Here is a 24,231-nt window from a genome sequence, read left to right as displayed (position 1 = left end):
AGTTTTTGTGCTCTTCAATGCGTGCACTTATTCTTCTGTTGGTCTGTCCGATGTATTTCGTATACGAAATCCCATGCACCACCTGCCCCACCACATACATCGGACACTATCAATCTTACACGGGAAAAGACCCGACAGGAAATAAAGATTTGTCCCATGTTTGGGGCCTAGCAAGGTAATCTAAATAGTTAACAAGCATTTAACATATATATATATATATATATATATATATATATATATATATATATATATATATATATATATATATATATATATACACACACACACACACATACATATACAGTATATGTATGTCATAAGTTGACTATATCCTGTGGATAAGCCTTGAGTCAGGCCGAAGCAGGAAAGAAAGAGTTAATTAGCAAGGTGCATTCAAAAAGCCTTGACAAATTCTTAACACATATTTCCCTTGCCTTCTAGCTAATAAAAGAGAGAAAGAACCTATGGCTCAGGAAGTTAAAACAACTGTCTAATATATAATCAGCCCAGGTTCGAATCTCAGATAAAGGGTATGACTGACTGATGAGAACATAAAGTTCGAAATGATCATCTCAGCCTCCCAAATTCTTTATTAGCAATTTGAATAATTTATATATATATATATATATATATATATATATATATATATATATATATATATATATATATATATATGTGTGTGTGTGTGTGTGTGTGTGTGTATGTATATGTATTATGTGTATGTATATGTATATAACAGCCATATATACTTACACATATAACTATCATGACTTATGCAAAACAGTTGAAGAAGGAAAAGGTTGTGTTAAGAAGCAGAAAACTCTGGATCCAGTTATGTTTTCTAACAATATTGGTCCAGGCAAAACCCTGATGCAAATATTAAAGTTTTGCTTAGGAAAAACCTCTGAAGGAGTTCACAATATGAATAATTTCTTAGGGATTTTCAAACATCTTAGCTATGTTATAAATATTCTTTTTTAAAATAAATAAATAAATTGAAGCTACAGTGATTCTAGTTGAGCTTTGCCTGTTTTGGAAAAGTAGTAGTTGATAGACTCAGGGTACATTTGGAGAAACCTCACCAAATGTTTACCAAAAAAGTAAAATAATAAATTACTGATTAGCAATAAGGTAGTAACTAATGTTAGAAAATTCCTATAAATGTCAGCCAACCACTTCATGCTCAAATGAGTTTACCACTGATTTCTGATTACTGCACTTTCCTCAAGGAGCTGCATCATCTTCCCTTCTGCTCCGCCGAACAGCTGATCGGCATGGAGAAACTCGCATGCCAGAGTGTCTTATACAAGGGTGTGTCTTATAGACGGAAAAATACGGTATTATCTTCAGATTAAACTAATGGAAGTAGAAGTTAGAAGGCTGGAGTTGTGATAGAGTGAAAACCCATCCAGGAAAGATAGTTGCAGTTTTAAAGAGTGTAATAAATTAAGTGACCTCACAAGTTTATATAGAAATGAAATTTCCTATATTCCTCGCCTCTTTCATCATTATACATTATGCATGGCCTCTCTGAAGAGACAAATTGCCATTCTTTTCATCTGCTGATTCTGCAAAGAATAACTGGTTGTACATTTGCTAGTTTTAAAGGAATATTTCCCCTTATATTTATAGCTCATTACAGTCAGACAGCCCTATCTGGGATATTTAATTATACAAATATATTACTGCTATTTCTGAACAATTGGTTCTAGCTTGCTTTTGATCACAGAGCAAGTAAGATACCTAGAAAACCACTGATAAAGATGTTGGCTACAACAGAGGTCCCCAACTTTTTGTGCACCAGGGACCGGTTACGTGGAGAGAGGTTTTTCTGCAGACCAAAGGGGATGTGGTTTTGTGTGCTGCCTGCATCCCATGGCTGGGGCTTTCCTTGTTTGTACAGACCGGTTGCTGGCATGCCGCGGCCCAGTACTGGTCCATGGACCGGGGGTTGGGGACCCCTGGCTACTAGATTTGACTAGATGCCATCCCCATGTGGACAGGAAGTGAAATGCACAATAGAATTCTTTTCAAAAGTTCTCAGTAAGGCTGATCCCTGTCTACATAGAAATTAATCTTATATGTAATTCTCTAGTTTAGCATTCCTGCATCTTCTCCTCCTTAGGTAACAAAGCTACATTGTGCAGTTCTTACTAGCAGATATTTTTTCCAGAAATGTCTTAAGAAAGTCACCAAGTTTTGTTGTATTGCATTCGTCCTCATAAATCAATGGTAAATTTACCTGAGCATGGATTGGTTGGCTGGCATTTATGGGAATTTTCCAATGATAGTTAGTAAATTAGTACTTATCAATAATTTATTACTTTACTTCTTTTGGGCTTTATCCATAAATCTTACTTGATTTTATGCTTTTTTTCATCCCTCAGTTTGCTTTATTTCTTTTGAATGCATTTTTGTTGGTTTATTTTTTAAGTTGGTCTCTGAATGAAAGAAAATAAACAGAATGCAGTTGATTTCTTTTTCCATGTAGCTTTAGGCAAGGCTAAAAAAAGAAAATGCAAAATAAACTTACAAAAACAAAGAAATGAACATAGAACTAAAAATGAGCCACAATCAACATTCCCCAACTTGGAAAGGTGACACTAGATAGAGTTAGTGGCCAATCTAAGTGGCCAGGTTCCAGACAAGGAGAAAGAAATAGAGAAATGGAGGCTATTTATGACCTTGCCCTCAGGCCACAGCAGTTTTCCATTAAGGCTAAACACATAACAATATATCAGTGCAACAAAGAGGTTGTCTAGAGGGTGAAGAGGAGAGCTATCCCAGAGTTTTGTAGCAGAGCACAGAGTCTTTGACACGCAGTGTGGGCAAGTTCTAGATGCTTGCTCCTTGGGAGGAAAGCCATGGCAAATCTAGACAGCACACTAAAAAGCAGAGACATCACCCTGTCAGCAAAAGTGCGTATAGTCAAGGCTATGGTCTTCCCAGTAGCAAAGTATGGCAGTGAAAGTTGGACCATAAGAAAGGCTGAGCACCAAAGAATTGAGGCCTTTGAACTATGGTGCTGGAGAAGACTCCTGCGAGTCCCTTGGACTGCAAGGCAATCAAACCGGTCAGTCCTAGAGGAGATCAACCCTGACTCCTTTTTAGAAGGCCAGATCCTGAAGTTGAAACTCAAATACTTTGGCCACTTAATGAGAAGTAAGGACTGACTGGAGAAGAGCCTAATGCTGGGAAAGATTGAGGGCAAGAGAAGAAGGGGACAACAGAGAATGAGGTGGCTGGATGGTCACTGAAGCAGTAGGCGTGAGCTTAAATGGACTCCAGAAGATGGTAGAGAACAGGAAGGCCTGGAGGAATGTTGCCCATGGGGTCGCGATGGGTCAGACATGACTTCGCAACTAACAACAACAAAGTGGGCAAGTTCTGGTTGGAGATCGTCAAGCCAAGAGAAGACATTGCATGTTGAGGATGATCTAGCTCTAGTTTTCCTGTAGTGACCTTCTTCTAAATATACCTAGTTTAGTGCAGGAATCCCCAACCCCCAAGCTGCAGCCCACTACCGGCCCACAGCCCATTCAGAACTAGGCCACACAAGCACGCACAGCTCCACTTGTGTGAGTGGTGACCACTTGTGCTCACACGTGAAGCTCTTTTTACATGAGTGTGTGTGCCTGCTGCTCACACGGCACCATTCCCTTCCCACCCTGCTGGGCTGCCAAGCCAAAAAGTTTGGGGACCACTGGTTTAATATACTGGTAAGATTTTGGAGGGAATTAGATTCATTCTTTGTTCAACGAGGGTCGAGTCTTTCATTCTCAGACCAACCTAGCAAGAGAGTGGGACAAAATGACTAGAGACCTGTCCCCATAATTATTTACAGGGGGCAAAAGAAAATGTGACAATTCACTGTCAAGGATGAATTATTTCTACATTCAGAAAAGAGGAAAAATGGAACAAATCTCTCTTGTAAAAAGACTACTGGTAATCCTTGATTATGACCACAACCGAGCCCAAAATTTCTATTGCTAGGTGAGACAATTGTTAAACAAATTTTGCCCCATTTAACAACCTTTCTTGCCACAGTTGTTAAGTGAATCACTGTCGTTGTTAAGTTAGTAACACAATTGTTAGGTAAATCTGGCTTCACCATTGACTTTGTCAGAAAGTCGCAAAATTTTGTCACAGGACCCCAGGGACACGGCAGCCGTCATAAATATGAGTCAGTTGCCAAGTGTCTGAATTTTGATCATGTGACCATGCGTCGTAAGTGTGAAAAACAGTCGTAAGTCCCTTTTTTCAATGCCGTTGTAACTTCAAATGGTCACTAAATGAACTGTTGCAAGTTGAGGACTACCTGTACTTGTTTCCCATGGGCATGTTGGCATTTCTCTGCCTCCAGAACCCATTGCACATTCCCTATCCCTGTGCCCCATGTGTGTCTCCTGGAGCTAAGGCAGGATATAAGGACAGTCATGAATATGCAGATCTAGATCTGATTCATAGCAAATTCAGAGAGTGGCTTGAAATCTCCTCAGTTTGTGTGGAAAAAAGCTTACATTTTAAAACATTTTTCATATCCGGAGAGTCACAAAGGCTGAAATTGGGGAGAGAGAATATCTCCTTTGTAGATATCCCCTTGAATGCAAACAATGTCATGAATTGCAGCAACAGTCCTGCTGTCTCACATCCAAAATTTCTACTGTTCATGACTCATTCAACCCTTCTTTAGAACCTCTACATACATCATTCCCATTTAATTTTGGTTTCAACCAAAGCAAAAAAAAAAAAGGCAACTGCGTACAAGATCGTATTTTAGGCCATCCTTCATCTTCCAATAAATTTCACCCTCTCATTTCTTTTATTTTAGCAGAAATGTGCAGCATCCCGTTTTGGGAAATGTTGACTTTCCCTCCATCCCCTTTTCTGGGAGCCCCATTTTGTGCTGTTAGCAAAAATATCTTAATAAACAGGCTGGGCTGAGTGGACTCAGAACCTCTGTGGATTAAGAAATAAAAGAGGCACAACAGAAATGAAGAAATAAAGAAAAAAGCTGAATAAGAAGACTGCCTCTTTGTACAGAAGCCTAATTTCTCCTTCTCGCTCCTTCCTTCCTTCCTTCCTTCCTTCCTTCCTTCCTTCCTTCCTTCCTTCCTTCCTTCCTTCCTTCCTTTCTTTCTTTCTTTCTTTCTTTCTTTCTTTCTTTCTTTCTTTCTTTCTTTCTTTCTTTCTTTCTTTCTTTCTTCTCTCCAAGTTGCTAGGGAATAGGGAAGCAAGGCTCTTTTTAGTAGGGGTCATTCAGAAACAGACCCTTCATGCAAATTATCTCTCTAAGGACAAATTAATGTTTGTTACTGCTGCTACAGCTGCTACTCTAATATGAACTCATGTTAAAAAGATAGAAAGGATTAACAACTGATGCCAATAAGGTGATTTTGCTCTCTATTTGTGATTTTGCTTGGGAAAAATATCAGAAATGAAAGAAATATTCTCTTTCCATTGCAACAGATCAGATTCATTAGATTTGCTGTGAGCTAATAAAAATAAGACGATCAACAGTAATCTACATAATTAATATTACAGTACATAATTGGGATAAACATATGATCTGTAATAGTAATGAAAAAAATAATGACTGTGTTCAATCATTGCTATGCATTTCCATATGATCCCCATATCCCTCAAAAGCAGATTCTAAATAGGCACCAACTTCAAATTGATGAACGAAGGACCAAGAATTCATTTAATCCTTTACCTTACCCTGAGCTGCCATAGATCCTGGCATGACAAAATCTCTTACCCCTTCATTCCACAGAAAATGTAAATTTAAAAAGTGTTTGTATCATAAACTCTGTAGCTATGTTGCACCAGAAACCTCTGAATGAATTATGTCTTCCCCAAGTCAAAACGTCAGAATCATGTTCAGGATGTTACCTGATGTTATGTGTACCTATTGGGCTAATCACGAAACAATTAGCTCCCATAACGGGAAGCCATCAAGCAACCTTGCTTCTTAAAGGACCTGCCAGGATCAGGAAGGAAGAGGTATGGTGGGATGTAAGTTCTCACAAATGGAAAGAGACTGGAAAAAGAGAGCCCGCAGAGGCCCAACATATCAATGGAATGCAAGGTTGATATATACCACAGCTAAACAAAAAATAGATCAGTGCAACTCTTCAACACAGCAAGGTTTCTGGGAACCCAGAGGTCTTTAACTGTGTTTATAACTGGAGTAGAAAGCTCTAAATTACTAGCTTTTCTAGAAAGAAATGGCTGGACCCGAAATTAGCAGGGTTCTTTGTGTATCAGTGATTTAGTGTCACAGTGTTTAGGTAAATTTGGCACTCCTTTATTCTCTGTGTCACAGCAGGACAAAGTCATATCTGGAGCCAAGGGATAGCAAACTTCAGTTATCTAAAATATTGTTATTTACAGTAGGTAATGATTTGTTCTCTATCACCCTGAAAGGCTTGACTAGACCTAGTGCAGGGGATCTGCAACCTTGACAACTTTAAGTCTTGTGGACTTCAGCTCCCAGAATTCCTCAGCCAGCTCTGCTCTGGTGGCTGAGGAATTCTGGGAGCTAAAGTCCACAAGACTTAAAGTTGTTAAGGTTGTAAACCCCTGACCTAGTGTGCTGAAATCACAGGGATGCAGGCTCTGTGGAGATGGTAGGAAAAATGTGATGGTAAGAGTTGTCAATGAATATATTGCCTAAAGAAGAGGCATGTTTCCCTTCCTTGGAGGCCATAATAGAAACTAGCTAGTCCTGCACCTCGCTTGACTAGATGACCTGAAAAGCCCCCAAGCATCACGCTTCTATGATTTTGTATGAAAGGAAGAAAAAAAAAGATGGATTTTATTGGCAAACCCCAGCAGCAATTTCACATTTAACTAATGAGCCTATCTATAGCAGGCCATTTAATTTCAGGTTTGCACTAGATAAACCACAGTGAGCAATGAAAGGTTCAGTCTAGCAAGACATTAATTACTTAAGAAATCATGGGTGTTTAATTGTTCTGTTAGCTCCAAATTCCACTGGAACAGAGGCCTGATTTTTGGACCCATAGCAGGAACATCATACAGCATGTCATAACTATTTTTCTGCTGCTAAGGAAAAAGAAGATATAGCTCCTCCTGTCCTAATGAGCTGCTAGCAAGGAGGGAGGGGGGGGGAAAACACCTAAGAAATGGTTTTCTGTCCTCCAGTTCAGAGGTCAATGTTCCGTTTGAGTTGAAAACATGTGAAATTTGCTGGTGCTTTCAGTCTCTTTTTTAAAAATAAATTAGTTCTCCCTCAAACTGAATTCTCAAGTACATTTCAAAGCCAAGCTGAAAAAACTGTGGGCTTAGCTGAACACATGAACCTAATATAACATCAGTCACTGCTTATCTTACTCTATAACTTGTTTACTCAACAGTGGCCACAGGATTGGAAAAGATCAGTTTACATTCCAATTCCAAAGAAAGGCAGTGCCAAAGAATGTTCAAACTATCGCACCATTGCACTCATTTCACATGCTAGTAAAGTTATGCTTAAAATCCTACAAGCTAGACTCCAGCAGTATGTGGATCAAGAACTACCAGAAGTACAGGCAGGATTTTGAAGAGGCAGAGGAACTAGAGATCAAATTGCCAACATACACTGGATCATGGAGAAAGCTAGGGAGTTCCAGAAAAACATCTACTTCTGCTTCATTGACTATGCTAAAGCATTTGATTGTGTGGATAACAACAAACCGTGGCAAGTTCTTAAAGAGATCAGAGTACCAGACCATCTTATTTGTGTCTTGAGAAACCTATATGCGGGTCAAGAAGCAACAGTGAGAACTGGACATGGAACCACTGATTGGTTCAAAATTGGGAAAGGAGTCCGGCAAGGCTGTATACTGTCACCCTGCCTGTTTAACTTATATGCAGAGTACATCACGAGAAAGGCAGGGCTAGATGAATCAAAAGTTGGAATTAAAATTGCTGGGAGAAATATCAACAACCTAAGATATGCAGATGATACCACTCTAATGGCAGAAAGTGAAGAGGAACTAAAGAGCCTCTTGTTATGAGTGAAGAAGCAGAGTGCAAAAGTTGGGTTGAAACTAAACATTAAGAAAACCAAGATCACGGCATCCGGCCCTCTCAATTCCTGGTAAATAGATGGGGAAGAAATGGAGGTAGTGACAGATTTTATTTTCCTGGACTCCAAGATCACCACAGATGGGACTGCAGCCAAGAAATTAAAAGACGCTTGCTCCTGGGGAGGAAAGCCATGGCAAATCTAGACAGCACTGTTATGTATTGGGCTCAAATGTAATACCATGTGGGTAGCTGGAGCAGCTAACGGCTCTTCAGCAACCCAGACTACAAGTCTCCAGTGCTGCTATTGGCTGTCCTTAGGCGGCAATGGTTGCTTCAAACCTATTGGCTGCCACCTAGGGGCTAGACTATAAATTGCGGCTAGTTACAGCTCAGTTCAGTTCGCAGTCTGCAAGCAATAAACCATGAGTTTCCTGTGCCAAAGAACCCTCTACACAACACTGGTGACAAAGGTCGGATTCTGGTTTCCTGAAAAGAGCAGAAGTCCACAAGGGGAAGGCAGTGCATGCCAGAGGGAAAAGGCATTCCTCCGCCTTCGAGGTCAGCTAGCAAGCTATGCTAGTGACCTCGTGCTCAGCGGACTCATTCCCTGAGCCTCAGAAAGCAGGATCAGAAGAAACCACAGGAACCAGCAGACAGAATGCTGAAGGTCGAGAGACTTCAAGAATTCGACGTGAAGCACCCAGAGGGATGGCCATCTTATTTGGCCCAGGTAGAAAACTACCTCCGGGCAACCAAATTGCAGAAGAAGGACTGAAGGCTGCAACGCTACTCTGCCTGTACAGCCTAGCAACCTTTGACTTGGCCGAGAACCTCTTCGCTCCGACACTGATAGAATCGGTCTCCTACACAGACCTTAAGAAGAAGCTAACCGAACATTTTCAGCCCAAGATGTCTGAAATAGGCTGGCATTTCATATTTGACCAGCAAGTGCAGCAACCCAGTGAATCAGCTTCAGAATTCATCGCAGCCCTGAGGCAGGCCACACGCCTGTGCAGATTTTTGAATTTAGAAGAAAGACTACGAGACCGGCTCATTTGCGGCCTATGGAACCGAATGCTTCAACAAAGACTGTTTGCCAGACTGAACTTAACGTTTTCAGAAGCACAAGGCGAAGTAATGGCTGCTGAAGCCGCCGGGGGTGCAGTTCAAACAGTCCAGCCCGCCAAAACAACAAAGCATGAAGAAACGGTCAACCATGGGGATGCCAAATGCCCCGAGGAGTCTTCCGAGGAAGAAGAGCCTGAAATCAACAGACTACAAAAGCAGCCCAATGTGCAACACTGCAACAGCCAGCAGCAAGAGAACACTTACAAGGCAGTACTCTTACCTAGATGTAAAGAGTGCAGTGGCAACCATTTTCACGCCGATTGCAGATTCTGGTCAGCCACGTGCAGGGCCTGCGGAAAGACAGGCCACATCGCAGCAGTTTGCAGAGCCCGCCAGAGGAACCGTCCACCCAAACAATAGTTGGAAGATCTGACTAGGAGAGGTACTGGGGCCCAGGGTCTGGTTAGTGTGGGTTTTTCAGAAGCCGTAAAAGTGTGTGCCGCACTGGGGCCCAACGCCCCCTCAAACCTAAACTCAGACTCCTGGTAGAGCTACAGGGAGTTTCATGTAAAATGGAATTGGACTCTGGCTCGGCAGTCTCCATTATTTCTCAAGACACTTTTAATTTTGTGTGTAGGCATAGTAACAATTGGGCCAAACTAAGGCCCTCAGACATAATCCTAAATGACTTTTAAAATGCTCAAGTTAAAGTTAAGGGAGAAGCCACTTTGACGGTAAAATTTAAGGGGTTTTTTGGGCACCTGGATGTCATAGTAGTAGGGGGCCAGAGAACAAGTCTCATTGGACTCAATTGGTTTGATGCCTTAGGTATTCAGATTACTGCTATAAACTGGACACAAACTGCAGACCTCGCATCAGTATGTGAGGACTATGCAGATGTTTTTGATTCAGCCGTAGGAACATACACAGGCCCGTCTATCTCATTTAAGCTAGATCCCAACATACTTCCAATTAGGGTTAAGCCTCGAAGGGTCCCCTTTGCCTTAAAACATAAAATTGATTCAGAAATTGATAAGCTTGTAGAACAGGGCATTTTACAGCCAGTTGATGGGGGGAGTGGGAAACTCCTATAGTCACCCCACTTAAAGCCAATGGGGAAATTCGCATTTGTGCAGACTATAAATGCACCCTCAATAAAGCCCTCAAACAACACACTTACCCGGTTTCAGTGGTCAACCATATTTTAGCCTCCTTGCAAGGGGGTACTATTTTTGCTAAACTAGATTTAGCACAGGCCTATCAGCAATTACCAGTTGATGAGGCCACAGCTGCAGCTCAGACAATCGTGACTCACAGGGGGGCTTTCAAGGTAAAACATTTACAGTTTGGAGTCAGTGTTGCCCCAGGTATTTTCCAGGGGATCATGGAACGCACACTTAAAGGCATTCAGGGCATCTGCCCTTATTTTGATGATGTTCTTATTGCTAGGGAATCCCCAAAGGTGTTGGCCAGCAGGCTCAGGGCTGTTCTTCAGAGGCTTCATGAAGCAGGCCTCAAATTAAAAAAGAGCAAGTGTAATATTAGGGTTCCTTCAACAGAATTCCTGGGATTCAGAATTGATGCTAACGGTATTTACCCTGCTGAATCCAAAGTGAAGGCCATTAAAATGGCTCCTAGGCCAAAATCCAAAGGAGAGCTACAGGCATTCTTGGGCCTCCTCAACTTCTATCACACCTTTTTACCTAACAAGGCCGCATTAGCAGAGCCTCTGTACAGGCTCTTAGATAAGAAAGCTCCATGGAAATGGACTAGCATACATGATAAAAGCTTCCAGGACTTAAAAGCACTATTGTCAGAAAAGTCCACTGTAACTCATTACAAATAGTCTAAACCAGTATGTCTTGCATGTGATGCATCTCCTTATGGGGTGGGAGCAGTTTTAAGTCATTTAGAAAAGAATGGAACACAGGTTCCTATAGCATTTTACTCAAGGACGTTGGCCTCTGCTGAGCGCAACTATGCTCAGATTGACCAAGAGGCCCTAGCCATTTTTGCTGGAATAAAAAAAATTCCATGACTATTTATATGGCAGGGACTTCACAGTCTTTACAGACCACAAACCTCTATTGGGATTTTTCACAACAGACAAACAACCCCCCCAATACTCTCTCCAAGAATGTTGAGATGGTCTATTTTTCTATCTGCATATACTTTTAAATTGATTCACAAAATGGGCAAAGAAATGGGCCATGCTGATGGCCTCAGCAGACTACCACTGCCACTAATGGAACCAGATCTGGCTCCTGCTGCCAGAATTCTGTCCATACAGGACCTGCCTGAATTTCCCCTCCATGCTGGGGACATTGCTGCTGAAACAGCTACAGATAAAACACTAAGTAGAGTACTTTCATGGGTATATACAGGGTGGTTGGATAAAAGCCCGGGTTCTGAATTTCAAAATTATTTTGTCAGAAGGCAGGAGCTATCTGCCCACAAAGGATGCATTTTATGGGGAAACAGAGTCATAATTACCTCCTCCCTGAGAGACAGGGTCTTACAGTCATTACATGAAGGCCATCCAGGCATTGTCAGAATGAAAGCATTAGCAAGAAGCTACCTTTGGTGGCCTGGCCTCAACAAGGACATTGAGGCACAAGTCAATGGTTGTTATACATGCCAGCAATCTAGGCCTAAAATGCCACAGGCTCCAGTTCATAGGTGGGAGGAAATGCACATTCCCTGGTCTAGAGTTCACATAGACTATGCTGGGCCCTTTCAGGGACAGCTCTTCCCCATAGTGGTGGACAGCCACTCCAAATGGCTGGAAGTAATTCCAGTTCCTAACATGACTACCGCTAGGACCATCCAGGTGCTGAGAAAACTCTTTGCCACACATGGGTTGCCAGATATCTTGATTTCAGACAATGGGGCCCAATTCACTGCTGCTGAATTTCAGGCCTTCCTTAGAGCAAATCTCATCAGACATGCAACGTCTGCACCTTTTCACCCATCTTCTAATGGGCAAGCTCAGGGGTCGGCAAGCTGAAACAGTGAAAGAGCCACTTGGAACCGGTTCCCTCACAAAAGAAAAAACTGGGAGCTGCAAAAAAGAGTGCGCATGCACACACATGTGCAAAACAAGAGGCTGATCAGCGGCAGAGTGTATGCATCCTCCCAGGAGCTCTGACAACTCTGTAAGGCCAGCCCCAAACTTCACAAGTGGAAATTGAGGGAGATTGCCAGGAACACAAGATCAGCGTTTCTCAGCCTGCGCTGATCTCGCCCTTCTTGCAGTCTCCTTCTCTCTGTTTCAGCTTGCTTTTGGCTACTTTTCTTTCGGGGGATCCAGCCTCCGCCGCCCCCTTCTCTCAACAGCTGGATGCCCCGAAAGAAAAGCAGGCGAAGGTAGCAGCTCTGCAAGTCTCCGCCAAGAGAATGGGGTGGCAGAGGCTGGATCCCCCGAAAGAAGTCTCTGCTGAGATGAGAGAATGGGGTGGCAAGCCGCCGAGAGAATGGGGCGGTGGAGTGCTCCGCCGAGAGAATGGGGCAGTGGAGGCTTGCCGCCCATTCTCTCGGCGGAGACTTCTTTCGGGAGATCCAGCCTCTGCCGTGCCGCGCCGAGAGAACAGCAAGCTGCCCCATTCTCTCGGTGGAGCGCTCCACCGCCCCATTCTCTCGGCAGAGGCTTGCAAAGGTGGCGGCGGAGCTGCACGCGCAGCTCTCCAAACCTCCGCCACCCGTTTGGAGAGCTGCTCCCTTGTCAAACATGGATGAAGGCAGCCGCTCTCCAAACCTCCACTGCCCCATTTGGAGAGCTGCTGCCTTTGTCAAACATGGACGAAGGCAGCAGTTCTGCAAACGGGGCGGTGGAGGTTTGGAGAGCTGCACGCGCAGCTCTCCAAACAGCTGCCGCCCCATTCTCTCAATGGGACTTTTTTACTCCCACTTTTTTTCCAGAATCGTGGAGGACTGAGAGCCGCTGGAGATGGCTTAACGAGCCGCATGCGGCTCCAGAGCCGCGGGTTGCCGACCCGTGGGCAAGCTTAACGAATGGTGAGGACAATGAAGGAATTACTCAAGCCCATTGTAACAGGTGACTGGCATCACAGATTGGCAGATTTTCTACTCTGCCAGCATTCTATGCCCTGAACTGCTATAGGCAAAAGTCCTGCAGAACTGCATTAGGGAACTGATCACTAAACTGGACAGGTTGCATCCAAATAGAGTGGCAGCAGAAGCCTCTCGACCAACCCCCCCCAGGGGGTTACAAATGGGCGATTGGGTTTGGGCCAGGAACTATGGTCATGGGCAGTGCTTTTTTTGTAAAAGAAAAAGGTGCCGGAACTCACACATGTCATACAACCCACCTTGCCTATCCTACAAGGTTCCATCCAAAAAAGGTGCTGGAACTCCGTTCTGAGTGTTCTATGAGAAAAAAAGCCCTGGTCATGGGAATCTGTGGGTTCCTGGTCAAATTACCAAAGCATCCGGGCCCCTGTCTTATGAAGTGGGGCTGGAGGGAGGGTGAGTTGTCAGACGCCACATTGATCAACTCAGGAAATGGTTTCCAGAACGGCCACTAAGTGAGGACTGCATCATAAGTCCCTCCCAAGGTCCTCAAACTTGCGGCCAAGCCAGTCTTCACATGGACTCTCAGGACTTTTCCTTCATAACCAATGAGGAAACAGAGGGAGAAGTGGGGAGTCCAGAAATGCAACATGGATCCCCTGTAGGAGCAAGCCAACCAAATTTCAGGAACCGCTGTGCCTACTCTGCTGATCAGTCTGACTCTGAGGTGGGCCAACCTGGAGAGGCCAGCCAGAGAGCATCGAATCCCCTTGACTCAGGAGCATCAAGGGACATGGGTCTACCCAGCCCACTGGGTAAGCTGGTAGACCACAAAGTGACTGGAACTCCAAGGCGTTCCACTAGGGCACACAAGCCTCCTTCATATCTTTCTGATTACGTTGTAAAATAAAGAGCTATAATGTTGTATTATAACTTGTCACTGTACTACAGAAACTGGAGCTATGATTTTAACTATCTAGTATGCTGTCAATGAAGGCCTATTCATTCAGATGCTATGATGATGTTAATTGTCTAACGTGCTGGCAATGAAGCCTATTTATTCAAATGCTATAAGTTAACGTGTAACCTATATTGTTTTTTTATTACTATTATTTAAGGTAGTTTTGATAATGAGTCTTGATAATTGTATTAAGACTAACTTGTGCTACAATATTGTCCGAACTAAGAGGGGAGGGGTGTTATGTATTGAGCTCAAATGTAATACCACGTGGGTAGCTGGAGCAGCTAATGGCTCTCCAGCAACCCAGACTACAAGTCTCCAGTGCTGCTATTGGCTGTCCCTAGGTGGCAATGGTTGTTTCAGACCTATTGGCTGCTGCCTAGGGGCTAGACTATAAATTGCAGCTAGTTGCAGATCAGTTCAGTTCACAGTCTGCAAGCAATAAACCATGAGTTTGCCTGAACTCACTTGTCTCGCCTTCTTTCCTGCGCCAAAGAACCCGCTACACAACAAGCACACTAAAAAGTAGAGACATCACCCTGCCAACAAAAGGCTATGGTCTTCCCAGTTGCAATGTATGGCTGTGAAAGTTAGACCATAAGAAAGGCTGAGCACCAAAGAATTGAAGCCTTTGAACTATGGTGCTGGAGAAGACTCCTGCGAGTCTCTTGGACTGCAAGGCGATCAAACCGGTCAGTCCTAGAGGAGATCAACCCTGACTCCTCTTTAGAAGGCCAGATCCTGAAGCTAAAACTCAAATACTTTGGCCACTTAATGAGAAGGAAGGACTCACTGGAGAAGAGCCTAATGCTGGGAAAGATTGAGGGCAATAGAAGAAAGGGACGACAGAGAAAGAGGTGGCTGGATGGAGTCACTGAAGCAGTAGGCGTGAGCCTAAATAGACTCCAGAAGATGGTAGAGGACAGGAAGGCCTGGAGGAACGTTGTCCATGTGGTCACTATGGGTCAGACATGACTTCGCAACTAACAACAACAAACTTGTTTACTATAACTAGCAGCTAGCAGTGGGGAGAGCTTCCTCATTCTTGCAACCTGTGATGAACCAGAGGCTAAATCAGCTTTTCTCAATCTTAGCAACTTTAAGGTATGTGGACTTCAACTCCCAGAATTCAAGCAAGCTGACTGAGGAATTATGGGAGTTGATGTTCACACAATTGAAAAGCACTGGGCTAAATGCTGATCTTTTCAAGGCTGCTATAGCAATAGATTTTATAGATTGGTGGAGATTGCATGGAAGAATCTGAGGTTCCTTCCCAAACTGTGACTCTGTTATGCTTTTGGTAACCTAGGACAGTGATGGCAAACCTTTTAGAGACCAAGTGCCCAAACTGCAACCCAAAATCCACTTACATATTGCCTGGTGTCGGCTGGGTGTGGCCCACTGGGTGGGTGTGGCCCACTGTGCATGGCCAGTGTGGGCATGACCACCTTGAAGTTGCTCCTGGGGAGGGATATCTGTGGGGGCCAGGCAGGGTTGGGAGAGATTCAGGGGGTCTCTGACGGGTGGGGCAGTGGACAGGAGGCTCGTCCTGCAGGGTGAGGTGAGGCAAGGGAGGGGGCAGGGGGGGTGCCATTGCCGCAGGGCAAGACAAGGCGGGGGCTGGGGCAGGGGCTGGTTGCAGACAAAGGGGGGCTCTGGTGAGGCGGAGACATAGGAAGAGGGTTTAAGCAAGCTTAACAATCAGAGTGGGGATCCCCCCAAAAAACAAACATGCTTCATGGGTAACCTCAAAGCTTGAGAATTTCTATAGAATGTCTATGTTTAATGGCAGAGTCACACACACACACACACACACACACACACACACACATACACATACATACACCTATATACACTTATACATATATATGTATACATACTCTCTCTGTGTGTGTATGTACATATCTCTCTATCTCTATATGTGTCTCTCTCTTTATGTGTGTGCGCACATATCAGTGTGTCTTGACTAGGGTTCAGTTAGTCTAGGAAGTTAAGGAAGGTTGTTTGTGTGTTATGTGTGATGTTTATTCCTTTGGCCTGATGTCAAAAATGTTACTGTCTTTAGAGAATGGGAAGAAGTAGGTGAAAATTACTAAAGCTATAGTAGTGTCTGATGAATGCAAAAACACACATAAACATGCAGGCATTTTCTTTTGCTGTTGTTACTGACAATATGTGGTTTTTATAATATGTTGAAAAAATATGTGCAATAGGGGCAGTTGCCCATCAATCCTTGTAAACTGTGCTATGCGTCTTCCTGAATCGCCGATGGAACAAACAAATGTTTCTATGCAAGATAAAAGTAAAGCATATGTGTGCTTGCTCATGCATGCACACACTTCGTGACAATAAGGTCTGAGTCTGCATAAATGGTTGACAACCTGTTGCTATTTGTGTACAAATAGCAGGTATGAAAAGGGAACTGATGAGTAATGAAATAGGATGAAAAGAACAGAGGTGCAGAAAGGAAATTTGGCGACAGATGAAAAGAAGGGAGGGAGGAGAGTTGGGGAAAGAGGGATACATTTAAGATAATGGGGCATTCACAAAAGAGGGAACATTATGGAGACAATTTTGCGAATGCTATGGAGATACAGCATGTTACAAGAATGGAAAAAGGCTATGTTGGGATAGAAAGAGTAAAAAAAAGGATATATATATTTAGGTGAGTAAACCGGACTGATGGAACAGAGAGAAAGCTTACTAGACCCTACGCTTTAGACCTGCAACATGCAAGGCTTCCAGTAACACAGCTAATAATGAAGTATTTCAGATTTGCACGACCCATCCACCCCTTTTTCAGCAAATGGCACAGACACCTGTTCAGAAGCCGAGTGCAACCAAGACAAATGCTTTCCATGCCAATAGGCAAAAAAAAAAAAGGTCCAACAGGCCGCCATTGTTTTCTTGCCGAAACAATGGCTCGCAGCAGTATCCAGCAGCACCAGGTCTAGCTCAACTTTACAGACAGGGCAACCCAAAGCAATTTTGTGCTAAAATAACTGGAAGGCTGACTTGCTGGCCAGGTGGCGTTGGGTTACAGCATCGCTTTCTACCTTCGTTCATGCACCCTTACGGAGATCCCCCGGCCTTCCACCTACCCTGACTTTGGGTGTGCGGGTGCGGTTGTTGCAGCCCAGCCCTTAGCATCAGCTGCCCTTTGATCAGGAGGGGAAGCTATGAAGAAGCGCTCTGCTGGGAGCATTAAATCAACCCAGCGTCAGGTGTGTGTGCCTCACTGCGTCGCCTCCCTTTGAATCGCCCACAGAAACCCTGCTTCCCCAGCTCCCCTTCCCTGGTCCTCCCAGCCCCGGCGGTTCTACCTTTCCCAGTTGCACTCTCTCTGGCGACCTTGCTACTCCTCCACCACCCAGCCCGGATCCGCCCAGCTCTTGCAGCTGCTCCCTGACTCCCAGTGCAGATACAGAAAGAGAGTGAGAGTGCTGGCGCATGTGGAGAGGGGGAGAGGAACAGCCCAGCCTCACGTCCCTCTGGGGCAATGGTGTGTGTGCCCACAGGGAGGCTCTGCATGCCGCCCATGGCATGTGTGCCATACGTTTGCCACTACGGACCTAGGATGTTCCTCTGGTGGACAGTGCTTCCTTCTGCAGTTTTAATTGGTTAAATTTCCTTTGGATTATCTGGGTTTATGATCTTACTTCTAAATCCTCCTCTTCTATGAGCTTTTTCCAGGTGGATAAGAACCCAGTCCCTTTACACACATAAACACAAGGTGCTACATTTGGCACATCCACAGAGTGAGGAGCAAAAGGAGGTTGTTAAAATGGCACACTCTTCTTTCGTATCAGGCAGTGGCCTTAGCAATGTCTGTTCCTAGCTGTCATTTCCCCTTTCTAAAAGCACCCTTGTAGCCTCATGCAGAAGCAGGATAGATTTTGCCTTGGTTATCTGCAATCTCATTTCCCCATCAACCTATCCTTAGAATGGCCAAACAACTGGTGTAAAAATATGTTGCTTTTCAACAACACTCCCATAGGAGGCAACAAGTACAGTTATGTCTATCAGTTTGTGAGCATGACTGCCTCCTGATCAAGCTCTTCCTCTAGACCAGTGTTTCTTAAAATGTGACCCTAGGGCCCATAGGGGTCCCTCAAGACCTTTTCAGGGACCTGCAAAATCTTTTTTTTTTTGCCGAACTATGTTGAAAAATGGTCTGCAAATATCAAAATTATTTGCCTACCTATGTTGAAAAGCGATCGTGTTAAAATCCTCTCAAACATTTGACAGAAGGAGTAGCAGCAGCAGTAGCAAATGTGTCCATTTTAATTTTTAATATGGTAAATAACAGTAAAAAAAAATAACCCCTAGAAATAAAAGCTCTTTTGGGGTCCTCCATAATTTTTACAAGTAGGAAGGGGGAATGAGATGGTAAAAAAGTTTAAGAAACGCTACCCTTGAATTACAGCCTTGAGAAGGGAGAAATAAACTGAAATAAGCATGGTAACAGGATTTACGATAAGGCAACTAAAATGAAAAATAGGATTATTGGAAAAATTATATACTAAATTGTTGTTTATCAAAATAATGAGAATCATTTTAATCTAATGTTTTGCAAAGAAAGATGCTTTGGGGAAAGGGGAAATCAACTGAAATTAACGTATGGAAGATAGATTATAGAAATCAATTGTTAAAGATTGTCTTATAAATGTTACCCAGACAACATACTGTTTACAAATTACTGAATGATTTATGTTATGTTAAAAAATACCAATAAAATATATACAATAAATAAATAAATAAATAAATAAATAAATAAATAAATAAATAAATAAATAAATACATAAATAAACTTCTGCCCCTTATTCTTGGCTAGTCTTGATCTTTCCCCAATGGTCCTCTCTTGCAGTAAGCTTCCAAATGTAGCTGCCAGTACTCTTTAAAGTCAATAAAAAAGCTCTAAATATCTTTGAAATGCATTGGTTATGGCTCTAAAGGCTGACCCCCTGCATGCTTCTTTCCTACCCACTCACCCCCAGGCAGTCATTCTTTTCCTACTTAGTTGGACAACAACACAGTTCTAGGATGAGTTAATTAAAATACATTTCTTCCTTCATTTTTCCCCCTATATCAAATATTTACCATATTGGGCTCTATTTGGCATTGACCAGTGTTTCTCTTTACAGGAATCCCTTCAACGATGTACTGGATGACCCAGCTAGTCAACCCTTGGTTGCAGAAGACCATGTGGGAGAAAGCTACAATTATACGGATGCTGTTGTCCATGACCTGTAATTTCATTATCCCTTAACACAGCTCCTTAGCTTCTCACATTCAGGTAAATGTGAGGCCTAATGTTCTCATATTCTCAATGTGTGGTATTATGTTCATTAATATTGAAAGAGTGCATTTGGAGTGAGCCTTATTATAATATTTCTTTCACAAGACCCATCCATTTTACTAAATTACCAAAACTGTTGCAGCCTTTTGATTAAGAATAAATGTATACTGTACAGTGCACCATCAGCATTTTAAATATTCAAACCATATAGCAGCATGTGAAAGAGTGTCTTGCCTTTAGAGTGGCAATTACATTGCTGCCTTTTGGCTTAAGGGAAAAAAGAAGATGCTTCTAGCTAGCCCTTATGATTACATGTGTGGACTGAAGAGCACCTTTTCCCTTAGTCACGCACAGAATGAATGAATGAATGAACCTTTATTGTCAAAGCACAACCATGTATACATTCAGACTGGCTGAGCCAATCTCCAATAGATGTTTCACACATAGAAGGCTTCAACAGACCAATTTGGGAGGTCCCATAAACTCATTTTTGGAATGGGGAAAGAAGAGGAAGAACTGAGAACAAAACTTAAGAACCTAAAAAAAGTCGTACTAGATCAGACTAGAGGTAATTCCAGCCCAACCTTCCATTCCGCTATGACTACAAGCAAAGGACAAGCATAAGAACAGACCATATTCAGGTTGGGCTTGAAAATGCTACTTAGTTAGATAAGACAGAACTGGATAAATATTTTAAAATCTATCACGTCAGGATTAATGGAAAACAACGACAAAATGGACACAACTTTTCTAGGCTATCCTGTGAATAACATAGTTAGGGAGGGGACACAGGTCAGTGACAGAAGAGGTCCCCACCCTAAAATCTTCCCTTAAAAAAAAAATCTCGTCACTGAAGTTGAAAAAGCTAAGCAAGATCAGATCTGGCTTGAATTTGTCTGAGAGATCACCAAGAAATCCCAGGGGCTGTAGAATGGATGGAGAAGTTGCACCAAGAAAACAAACATACAAACAAGCAAATAAAACAGATTCGGCCTGAATTTGACCGAGAGGTCACCAGGAAATCCCAGAGTTGTAGGATGGATGGATAAATTGCACCAAGAAAAGAGATGAATGAATGAATGAATGAATGAATGAATAAACAAACAATCCCAAAAGAATATAGTGTCAAAGTTGGTTGCAAAAACAAACCCCCGGATGCTGTATAGATACTGCATATCCATATGTCTAGATTCTCAGTCATCCAGGTCATGATTGTCCCAAAGGTGCTTTTTAAGGAAGCAATTGGGCTTTCTTGGTTTTTTTTCTCTTTGAAGAGGTTTTGCTTTTCATCCAAGAAGCTTCTTCAGCTCTGACTTCCCCACCATCCAGTTAGAGCTGAAGAAGCTTCTTGGGTGAGAAGCAAAAACCTCTTCAAAGAAAAACAAGGAAGTCCAGTTGCCTTCTGAAAATGCATATCCATCTATTCCTCAGGAGTCCAGCTTAAAGGGAGAGACATTCTGCTAAGCGAGATTTACTCTTAACAAACATTAGAAAGGAATCTCTTTGTCTGAGAGGCTGGACAGTAATAACCAACTAAAACAGTTCTGGACCAGACAGACTGTTCTTATGTTCCTAAGCTATTTCCAACATAGATATAACACAGGAAAGGAGACAATCCACTTAATAAAGAAATCTGCCACGGATTTTTATGGGAATGAAATAGCATCAAATATCACATCAGGTTCCAGTGTAGCACCAATGAGCAGTAATGAGTAATGCCAATGAGAGTTATTCATATTCAGTGCTCTCTAATGAAAAGTTAGCCTAAAAATGTAGTTGGAAATAGACCAACACAAGTATTTTGACAAGTTGTATACAAAAACATACATATCAGAAGTATTTGTGTTGACCCTCACCATACATAACAGATTGTTGCTTTAAAAATGTGTTTCTATTAGACAAAGTTACAGATGAGAAACCATTTACATTTCTTAGCAGTAATTTTAAAAATTACATACAGAAGAATGACTGGAAATGAGTGATACATAAAATTTGTGACACTGACATGGATCAAATTTATGATATATATTCATTCTTCAAGATGAAAGTTTTCCTCTGATGTCTCATTCCCAAATACAGTTGTTAAAAAAATTAATTACAGAAGGAAACAAAAGGCTTGTAAACATACTTACCAGGGATTAAGTCTCATTGAAAACAATGAAACAGAGTTAATTGTTCTACATATTCTTCTTTTGTAAAAACCACTGTTGCCCTTTATGTGGCAGAGATACAAATATGGATGTCTGAAATTCCATTTTACTTTTCAAATTCATTCTCGAAATTCATATGCAGTTGGTTTCTCCAAGCTGCTGTAAAGCAATTATGGCTCTTCCATCATAATAGATTTTAATTAGCTAGGGGAATATTGTCTTCTTCTGTGACACCCCTCACCCGCATAAAAATCTTTCAGCATAATAAAAGTTTTGTGACAGCTGTTTCCGGATTAAGCATCACCTGTCCATATTTTAATCACTTTTGCAAATAAAGCTTTTTCAAATATAGCATAAAGCTTGCATTTATTTATCTAGGTGAATCATGAATCAGAAAGCTCTAATTTTAACAAATATAACTTAGGGTTAGCGTTAGAGTTATGTACAGTATTTGATTCTATATATAAAGCTAAATAAATTCATCTGGGCTTCCTGTAAAAAACTGTATAGTTTTAATAACAATTGGAAAATTGGAGTAATCTTTCGTAGCATGCATTGCTGGACATCAGGTGGCATATAAATTTAATTAATATAATAATTGTTAGATACTGGGTTCGTTGCTTGATTGCATCCTAAACTGCATTGGCCATTACTCCTGGTTAACCCTAATCCTATCCCATGTCCCTTTTTAGTACTGGAAAAGGTTCAGAGTGACATTGATCCCTATTTCAATTCACCAGGTGTAACTAGGGAGGGGAGAGAGAGCCCCCCCCACTTCTTCCTACTGTTTTTGGCTGTGACAGATGGAGACAACTGCTGCAATGTATGGATATTGTCCCCTCCCCCATGTACCTGTTCCCATGACAATCAAATCATTTGCTTATATTACTGACCGCTCCCTTGCTATACACAACAGTGGAACCAGAACAGTACATGATGTAGCAATGTCTTCTCTGATAATCAGCCCAGAACTACGTCAGAGGAAAGATGGATAGAAGTTGACACAGGCTGACTGATTTAATAGTATTTTTATACTGCTGACTCCATAGGAACGCTTGACAACTTACAAATAGCTACATAAAATACACACAACTAGTAGTCACGAGGCCCAGAGTCACCCTACTCTAAACTAGAGAAGGGAAGATCCTAGCTTCTGACCCTGTTGTCATCAGCACTGTCACAATTGTTTGTACAGCCAGGTTCATATTGGAAGAAGAGAGGCATTAAACATCACTTTCACTGCATAGCAACTAAAGGGCAGCTTCAGCTGTCCCTGCAGCTGGCTAGAGGTGAAATTCAGGTGATGCCATGAGGGTTGTTACTCAATAATGGTTACTGAGGGTCTTCATGTTATGGTTAGAGGGACATGAGGATGATGAACTAGCTGATCTGATTCATTCCAATTCTCTAAAGAAGATTAGCATATGGGATCCAATGGAACTTTTGTTCCTGTTAATCTTTTTTCCGTAACTGGGAAGTTCTACCATATGTGTATTTTAAAAAAAACAAAAACAGTCGGCCTTCTGAGTCTAGGATCCCTTCTTTCAAGATTGAGTTGACTTTCTTTGAGCCAATAGCAAAAGACCATCTGAAGAAAAAGCCTTGGAAGTATAATTTCCCAGAAATTAAGTTTTTTCTTTTCTATTTTTTTTCAAAAAAGAAAAAAATCTAGAAACACGACATTGGCCAAGCATTGATTTGTGCTGCCACAAAAATTAATGAAAGCATGCATGTACTCGCCAGGGGGGTCCCAGTCTCTCCCACCCCGCCCCCTGGTCTAAACTAACCAAGACGGTGTTTTTCAACTTTGACCACTTGAAGATGCGTGGATTTCAACTCCCAGAATTCTTTCGCCAGCATGAATTCTGGGTGTGGAAGTCTGCACATCTTCAAGTGGCCACAGCTGAGAAACACTGAGCTAGTAACACTAAATTTGGCTCTAATTATGAGATAGGTTTTTACAGTGCTTTTTTTCTAAACAAAAAAAAAGGTGCCGGAACTCTCATGTTGTTAATCTTTTATTTATATAATTTTACTTATATATTTATATAATTAAAAAATTATATATTCAGTTCTTAATGCATCTTTCAGGCATTCACCAAATAAACCAGAATTTGTTGTGAGCATCTCCTTAAATGCAAACAACTCATAAGCTGGACCTACCTATATTAGCAACCACATTATTGACAGCTTGTACATACCATTTTAAAGATATGATCACATTGGTTCAAGTGAATGAGATGCTCCTATAACCCAAAATGCATGCTATTAATTCCTCCCTGCCAAAATAGTTATTTTCATCAGACTTAGTTCATGATGAACGTAGAACACTAAGTTCTGTTTTATCAAATTAATAGGGGTGAAAAATTGTGGGATAGCTCCCCCATGTTTATATACTGCAGGTGGGTATAGTAAAGATGGAAAAAAAAATTTTTTTGTCTGCTTGGAAAACGATGTGTTGCACTTTAATAGAGGAGGAGACAACTTTTGCATATATAGTATGACATATATTGAGTTCCTTTTGGAAGGACTAGCAGTGGGAGCTAATAGATGTCTAATACAACTGTGTATGCTGCCTTCAACATATATGTGTTTAATTGATGGAGTCATGTTACTGACAAGATAATGAATTGCAAAGAAATTGTTATTAATACATAAGTTAAACATTTTGTTTCTATTTCTTTACA

Source organism: Vipera ursinii, assembly GCF_947247035.1.
Source record: "Vipera ursinii genome assembly, chromosome: 1".
Taxonomy (NCBI): domain Eukaryota; kingdom Metazoa; phylum Chordata; class Lepidosauria; order Squamata; family Viperidae; genus Vipera; species Vipera ursinii.
Note: the sequence above shows the minus strand (reverse complement) of the source record.